The 7,817-nt window shown below is 41.3% G+C and overlaps 1 protein-coding gene across 1 annotated transcript in view; it reads left to right on the top strand.

The window, feature by feature from the left end:
• Positions 1–1,101: 1,101 nt before the first annotated feature.
• LOC110581378 (INTS3 and NABP interacting protein) overlaps positions 1,102–7,817 on the top strand; it is a 17,413-nt gene continuing 10,697 nt past the window's right edge. The window contains exons 1-2 of the mRNA XM_021691197.1: positions 1,102–1,250; positions 2,398–2,480. The gene's annotated coding sequence lies outside the window, so the exon portion shown is untranslated. The remainder of the gene's footprint in view (positions 1,251–2,397; positions 2,481–7,817) is intronic.

The raw sequence follows: 7,817 nt of genomic DNA, 5'->3' as shown, positions 1-7,817 counted from the left end.
GGCCCACTACCAGAATGCTCACGTATTACACTTTGTATCTGTATTAAAGATGCCAACAAGAGCTGGCCTCAAAGAAATTCCTTCCTCCAGAGCAAGAGACAATGCGTGAGATTTAAGAACGTGGGCCTTAGCATCTGGCAAGTATTTACTCCTTTGAAACTCAGCTTGTTACTTGACATAAAGTAACCCAACATTTCTAAGTTTCATATATAAATATGTAAATATAAATCATATATAAATCAGGAAATGACAGGACCAGAACTCATGCACAAGAAGAACCTAGCGTGCAGAAGTCACAATAAATGCTTGATAGTGTTACTACTTCAGTCCTAGATCCGTGCACAACAAAACTGTGCATTGTAAACATTCACCATTGAGCAAACACCGATTATTAAGAATGTATGTTCAAATTCTAGAAAATATGCGTATCGGTGGTTACCGACCACGGAACAGGTACGCATCAATATACATGGTTACCTTCCAATGTAAATATGTAGATTCGTTGCACTGGAATCATGCATCAAGTGAACCCACTAGGAGGGTCTTCGTGTTCTGAGATGTGGCACAGCCATTTCTTGAACAGATTATTGCACAGTAGCAAAAACTTCTGCATGTTTTGTGCTTTTCTTATGTATAATTATGCGAACTATAAAAAAAAAAAATCCCTGGGATTTGTGGATGTGTGTGGGCGCACAACCTCAGATGGTTGTTGAATCTCGAAAGCCAGCCCAGCCTGTGAAGATTGGCCCTCCCCTCATCCCAGCCGAAGTGCAATCCTATCGTCGCAGGCCTGGCCGGGCTGGTGACTTATCTCTGAACAGCCTTGAGAAAAGGGCCACTCGCGGTGCTAGGGACCCAGCTGGTGCCAGCCCCGCCCTTGCCCAGCCGAGCCAGCGGCAAGCGTCTCCGTGCCCCGCCTGGGCCCCGCCCCACTCGGGCCCCGCCCCCAACAGCGCGGCCTGCATCTCCCATGAGCCTCTTCGGCTGCCACTCTTCGGAAAGGAAGTGGCCTTCTGCACCCGGGCAGCAGTTAAAAGACGGATCGCGGCGGACAGCTGCTGCTGGGCGCCGGCGGGAGGCGGGACTTCCGCTCCTTCGGGTGTACGTCAGGCAGGAGGCGGAAGCGCAGCGGGGGCGGGAAGGTTGTAGAACCGCACGTTGGGCTCTGTTTGCAGGTCTCTAAGTGGTCGCGCCCCCTTTGAGAGAGCAATCCCAAGGCGAGGAGGGTCCTGGGCGCTTTATTGGCCCTGGTAAGTAGGACCGCCTGACGGCGCCGGGGGAGGGAAGTGTGTGGCCCCGGCGCTGATCTGCTGCTGCTGTCTTTGTTGCCATAGGGTAGCGGCCTCCCCAACTTCCTCACTTCCCTTTCTCTGGATGTTGTCGGCCGCAGCCGCCCAGCCTGCCCTCCACGCCCTCCAGCAAGGACCCTTTGAGACGCAGGTGCCGCCCTGTCTCATCCCTGCTTTATGTTTCCCTTCACTAGATGGCACTCTTTCCTCTCGTCCCAACCGGCTTGGCTCGCCCTGTGCTTCTGCCGCAGGAGCACGTAAGGATATTTTGTTCAAAACCAAAATGTGTTTGCCAGCCCTTGTACTTTGCCCGGGTTCCTCTAAAGGCATCCCTCATCACGCCAATAGAATCAGTTCCTCTCTGCTTCCGGAGCACTGTTTGCACCTTTTAAAGAGCGCGTTTGTTAAACTTTTTAGTAAGGTTGTTTGAATGAGAGTATATTTTCCCTCTGGAACTGTGTGTTCCTTGAAAGGAGGAGTAGGGTCTTTGCTCATTTGCGATCTCCCCAAGGCCTAATACAAAACCCACAAAGTTGGAAACTAACAGCTCCAAGTATTCTTACTAGCTCTATGGGCTTGGGCACGGATCTCCCCATCTATAAAACGGTGATAAGTAAAAGAATTTCAAGCATCTTACGCAGTGTATGGTGCAGAGTATGTACTTGATAAATTCTAGGCGTGTTTTCCTTTTTAGCTTTCAGTATACACAGTAGTTGCTGGATATATTTTTTAAGTGAATCAAGAAGCACCATAGAGAAGTGATTTTTTTTTTTTCTGTCTAGCAATGATCGTATTGATGCTATCAATTGGTTGATACATTTGGTAGTGTTTGGTAAATACAACGTAATGGTGTATATTAAAGACAGCAGTGCTAAATGTTGGTATCAACATCTGCAAGAGTAAACATTTAACGTTCTAATTAAATACTTGAGGGGCTTGCAGAATTTAAATTTGTGATTTAAGTCTGTGCGCTTTTCAGATGTGTATTTCTGAAGCGATGGAAAAACTGAAAACATTTCATTGTAGGGAGGCTAGCTGTTCCTGACAGCTTTTAGTTTGTTACTAAAGTATGATGCATTTTATATATGTGTACACATATTTTTTACAGGTGACTGTAAAGTGCTGACCAGTTGCCACTGAGCATAGTTGAAACAAAATAGGAAGATATGGCAGCAAACCCTTCAGGACAAGGTAATGCATGCTGGAACTTGTTATTACTAGGAACTTTTTTCCCCCTTTGATAAACGTGTTTTAATAGAAAAGTTAGGATAGGGCAGTTACTGTAGTCAGAATAAAAAATGAATAGCAAAGTAAAAACCCTGTATTTGAAGTAAGTCCAACATTGTGTCAGATATATAACATTCTTAATAGCTATTAATCCTGTGTTTTAACCTGTGTTAAGATTATTCACAACCGGGGGCGCCTCGGTGGCTCAGATGGTTAAGCATCTGCCTTCGACTCAGGTCATGATCCCAGGGGTCCTAGGATTGAGCCCCGCATCAGGTTCCCTGCTCACCGGGGAGTCTGCTTCTCCCTCTTCTTCTGCCCCTCCACCCTGCTCGTGCTCTCTCTCTCTCTCTCTTGCTCTGCTCTCTCTCTCAAATAAATAAATAAAATTCTTAAAAAAAAAGATTGGGGACCCCCTCAGGTGGCTCAGTCAGTTAAGCATCTGCCTTCGGCTCAGGTCACGATCCCAGGGTCCTGGGATCGAGTCCCACGTCAGGCTCTTTGCTCAGCTCGGAGCCTGCTTCTCCCTCTGCCCCTCCCCCCTGCTCGTGCGCGCTCCTCACTCTGACAAAATCTTAAAAATAATAAAATAAAGGGGCGCCTGGGTGGCTCAGTTGGTTAAGCGACTGCCTTCAGCTCAGGTCATGATCCCAGGGTCCTGGGATCGAGTCCCGCATCAGGCTCCCTGCTCTGCAGTGAGCCTGCTTCTCCCTCTCCCACTCCCCCTGCTTGTGTTCCCTCTCACTGTGTCTCTCTCTGTCAAATAAATAAATAAAATCTTAAAAAAAAAAAAATAATAATAAAATAAAATAAAAAGATTATTCACATTGTTAACCTTAGGCCCTCCTGTGACATCTGTGTTCTCTTCTATTTGAAATCAGAACCACTTTTAAAGAGGTAATATTGTCACCAGGCAATATCCATGCCTTTATCTTCATTTGCTCTAGAAACTTTCATACACATTACCTCTGTTTAGAAGCTCTCTAAAGCAAATCAGGTCAGACACATCCTAGAGAAGTTTTTATTTAAAAGTAAGCTTTAAGAAATAAAATTTAATTTCAAAGTATTAAATCCCACTTTGTAAGTTATGTCCTCTTTCAAAACTTGAAGCAAACCTCTATTTCCTTTCCCTATCAACTCTAAACTCTTGTTTGACCCATATTTTTTTGTTACTTAACTCTGTTCTGATATTTTTTTACCTTAGTTTTATCTTAACTTAAACCTCATATAAATGTAATCATAGAGTGTGTACTTGTTTGTGTCCAGCTTCTTTCACTCACTACACTGTGAGTTTCATCCATGTTGTGCCCTATATCAATAGCTCCTTCTGTTTCTTGTGGAGTAGTGTTCTATTGTATGTATTTACCACCATTTTTTAAAAATTCATTCTCCCATTCAGGAGCTTTGGGGTCGTCTCAGTTTTGGCCATTGTGAATACAGCTGCTTTGAATATTAGTTTATAAGTCTTTTTGTAGATATTTGGATTAATAGCTGAGTATATTGTTAATGTTTTGAAAAGCTGCCAAACCTTTTCCCAAACTGGCTGTACCAATTTACATTCCCTCTGGCAACATGTGAAAATTCTGGGTGCTCTATATATAGTGTTATAGGTCGTCTTAATTTTAGCCATTTTAGTGGTAAAGTGACATCTCATTGTATTAACTTGCATTTCCCTGATGACAAACGTTGAGCTCTTTTTTTGTACCTACTGGCCATTGTAAATCTTTTTTCTTTTTTTACTTGTTTAAGTCTTTTGCTCATTTTTTAAAAAATTGGTTTATTTTTATCAAGTTTTCTTTTTTTTAGAGTCTAGATACAGGTCCTTTGTCACTGCTAATTGCATCATCTGGGTCATCTTGGAGTTGGTTTCTGTTGACTGCTTTTTTTTTTTTTTTTTTGAGTGCGGATCACCTTTTTTTTGCTATACTTCGTGATTGGATATTATGACTAATATATTGTAGAGACTCTGGATTCTTTTGTATTGCTCTGAAATGTGATTTTTGTTCTAGCAAGTGCAAGCCTTCAACTCAACTCAAACTGCAAACTCTTGTCTTCCTTGTGTTGGGCAGTAGCTGAAATCTCTGCTCAGTCTTTTCAGCTTCCAACTGCTGCTTTATTGCTGGACCCCCTGGCAGGAAGCAGAAACATTGGGTGGATTGTATAGGCATGTTTGGGGCTTTACTCCTTCTGCCTTCCCCTCTGGGGTTTCTCCTCTCGTTTTCTGGCTACTCTGCAAGCCTGAACTGTCCTCTGATAACTCAAAGCCAGTAAGGTGAGGCTGTCCCAACTGTTTGTGGATTGAACAAAAGGTCACAAATTCCTGAATCTCTAGTTGCAGTTTCTGCCTGATTTTGGTCAGTCTCTAGTGCCTTCAAATAATGAATTTTTAATCTTTTGTCCAGAATTTATAATTATACTGTGGCAGGGTTCCGTCTAACCAAACTACTCTGCTACTACTGGAAGTTGGAAGTCTGCTGTTTTCATTATATATAAATCTATTTTAGTATATTAATTGCATTTAGGGCACACGAAAGGTTGCATGAGTTTTATGGAAGTGTAGTATTGTAAAAAGCTAGCTATGCTGACAGTTGTAACTAGCTCATACCGTTCTGTTCTCTCAAATAACCATGTGTGATTTGTGTGCTCTGTGGATTAATCATAGGTCAACATTCGCTTCTGACCTTTGATCTCTTCTTTTCATCAGGTTATCAGATGAAAAATAATTTAATTTGAACCAAAATGAAAACAGAGAGACATCTATTTTGGAAGGAAAATATGCTGCTAAAAATCACACAACGCAGTCCAGATGAAAATAAATTTTAAGTTATCTGTTCTAATAGCACAATAATTGAGATTTACAATTTGCTGGTTATTTATGTATTTTTTTAGCATTTGCAATAAAACGCAATCATTTTTAGGGTTGCCTTTGATTGATCCATAATCATGTCTGCTGTGAAACATCCTCTAATCTAAATAGAAGTGAATTTAGATGAGCCTTTGGCCTCTGTTGTTCTTTTGTCAGTGATTTTGTTGGTGTCCTGAGCTGGTATTAGGCACCAGCAGAGGGAGTCCATATCATGCTCTATAGACGCCCAGTGAAAATTTTAAAATTCTCATCTATTTGGATCTATTGCATTTTACTTTCTATATTAAATTATTTCTGTACTCTTTATATATATAGGAACTACTTAATACAGAGATTGAATGCCAAGTGCCATAATTATCTTACAATTGCTGAAAGAACCGTGACTTTAAAAAAAGTCCTGATCTGTACATTGCCATTTGTTAATGTCTCTGGTGTAGGAGACAGAATCCTGTGGTATTCGCTGAGCCCTCTAGCAGATCTAGCAGTCTGTCATACTGTGCTAGCAATCAGGACTGCTAAATTTCATAAGCTCTTGGCACACAGCCACTGAAGTCTCCTCCTTACCATCCATTGTATTATGGAACATTTGGTTGGTTCTTAATAACTACCTGATTGATAAGTAACATTTTGAGAATTTTAATATGTAGAGGAAGATTCTCAAATTGGAATTTGGCCAACGGACTATGTAAAAGAATCTTTCATTATTTGTAAATATCAAGGTCCTATGATTGTGTGGTGGCACCTGATTTCAGACACACAGAAACCTAGTGAAATACTGAGTAAGAAATGTGAATTATTTTTTTTTGATTCTTTTATATTCTAGTTATCTTAAAATGTTTATAGTAATAACTATAAGCCCTGCAGATCAGGTGGTGGGAACTTTTGACTTGGGGGCCATTCTGGATGCTCTTAGCTGTGATTTCAGGGTGCTTTGTAGGAGTGGAGTGGCGTAGCTCTTGGGAGGTATCTTGCTTGGCCTCAGGCCCAAATACAAGTCTTACTCCAAACTATCTATGGTCCAGAAGAAAAGCAAGGTATGCTACCTCTCAATTAACATGTAAATTAAATGTAAATTAAACTTTATGCTGATATGTAAAAATAATTTAAAATTCTTGTGTTTGTACTTTTTTAAAGAGGAGAGTGTGGATGCAATTTGCGGTAGGTTTTTATTTTTTATTTTTTTAAAGATTTTATTTATTTATTTGACAGAGAGAGACACAGCGAGAGAGGGAACACAAGCAGGGGGAGTGGGAGAGGGAGAAGCAGGCTCCCTGCAGAGCAGGGAGCCCGATGCGGGACTCGATCCCAGGACCCTGGGATCATGACCTGAGCTGAAGGCAGTCGCTTAACCAACTGAGCCACCCAGGCGCCCTGCGGTAGGTTTTTAAAGCTAGATTTCTTTTTGTCTCATTTTTAGCTGCAAAGGCAGAATACAGTATTTTTCTGATGTGCTAGGAATGATCTGTAGGCCCCAGGTTGAAATAGGAATTAAACTGAGTTGAGGCAGAATATGTCGTAAAGGAGCTTCAGATCTTGTGTATAGTTAGGAGAGAGCTTGAGATTCCCAGGCCCATTGAGACTGGCCTGGGAGGCCTGTCATGCGAGTGTAACCTAGAAAGCTGCATGCTGATCAGTTGTATTCTTTGTAATGAAACACTGTTCACTGAAAGTGAATTGGCAGAATGGGGCTGAGAAGAATCTAGTGATGTGAACTAACTAATGCAGAATGCTAGAGAATGACAGTAAGAGTATTAAGCAACTACCATGTGGCGTGCTGCATGCTAGGTGTCTTACTTCTACTTTCTGTACCTCCTATAACCACCCTTTGAAGCTGTTACTGTTGTCTCTTCTGGTCCTGTCTAGTGAGATAATTTCCCAATATTAAATAGTAACTGGTAGTAGTGATATGAGAAGTCAGATTGCTTCTCTACCCCAGTACCCTGTTCATTGTTTTTCCATACTGCACTTTAGCCGAGGGATTAGAACATTCTAATTAAGAAAATTCTAAGAAAAAAATTGGGAGCTCTAGAATAGGGGCAAAAGACTTCTTATTCTTAATCTTTGTATCTCTTCTGCACCTGTTATTAAGCAGAAAATCCTTGCAATGAAATGGGCCTGGGAGTTTATCTGTAAGAGGAAAAATGAGTGATGAGGAAAGGTTGGTTCAAGCAGAAGATAACTCATGTTCTTAGTTAGCCAGTCCTGAAGAAGGGAACCCTCAAATGGGTAGAGAAAGTGGCAGTAGATTACAAGGAGTAAGTCCTTGACGGAGAGAGAACTTGAAAACAGGGAGGTCACCTGAGCAGATATTAGGGTTCATTCCTTTCCTTTGATATGTATTTTCAGTAAAGTCCAAAAAGTAGCTAAGAGTTGAATAATTTCTAAGATTTTATTTATTTATTTATTTATTTATTTATTTATTTATTTATTTATTT

This window comes from Neomonachus schauinslandi, chromosome 13 (genome assembly GCF_002201575.2).
Source record: "Neomonachus schauinslandi chromosome 13, ASM220157v2, whole genome shotgun sequence".
NCBI classification, from domain to species: Eukaryota; Metazoa; Chordata; class Mammalia; order Carnivora; family Phocidae; genus Neomonachus; species Neomonachus schauinslandi.
The sequence above is the reverse complement of the archived record's forward strand: the minus strand, read 5'-3'. Positions and strand labels throughout refer to the sequence as shown.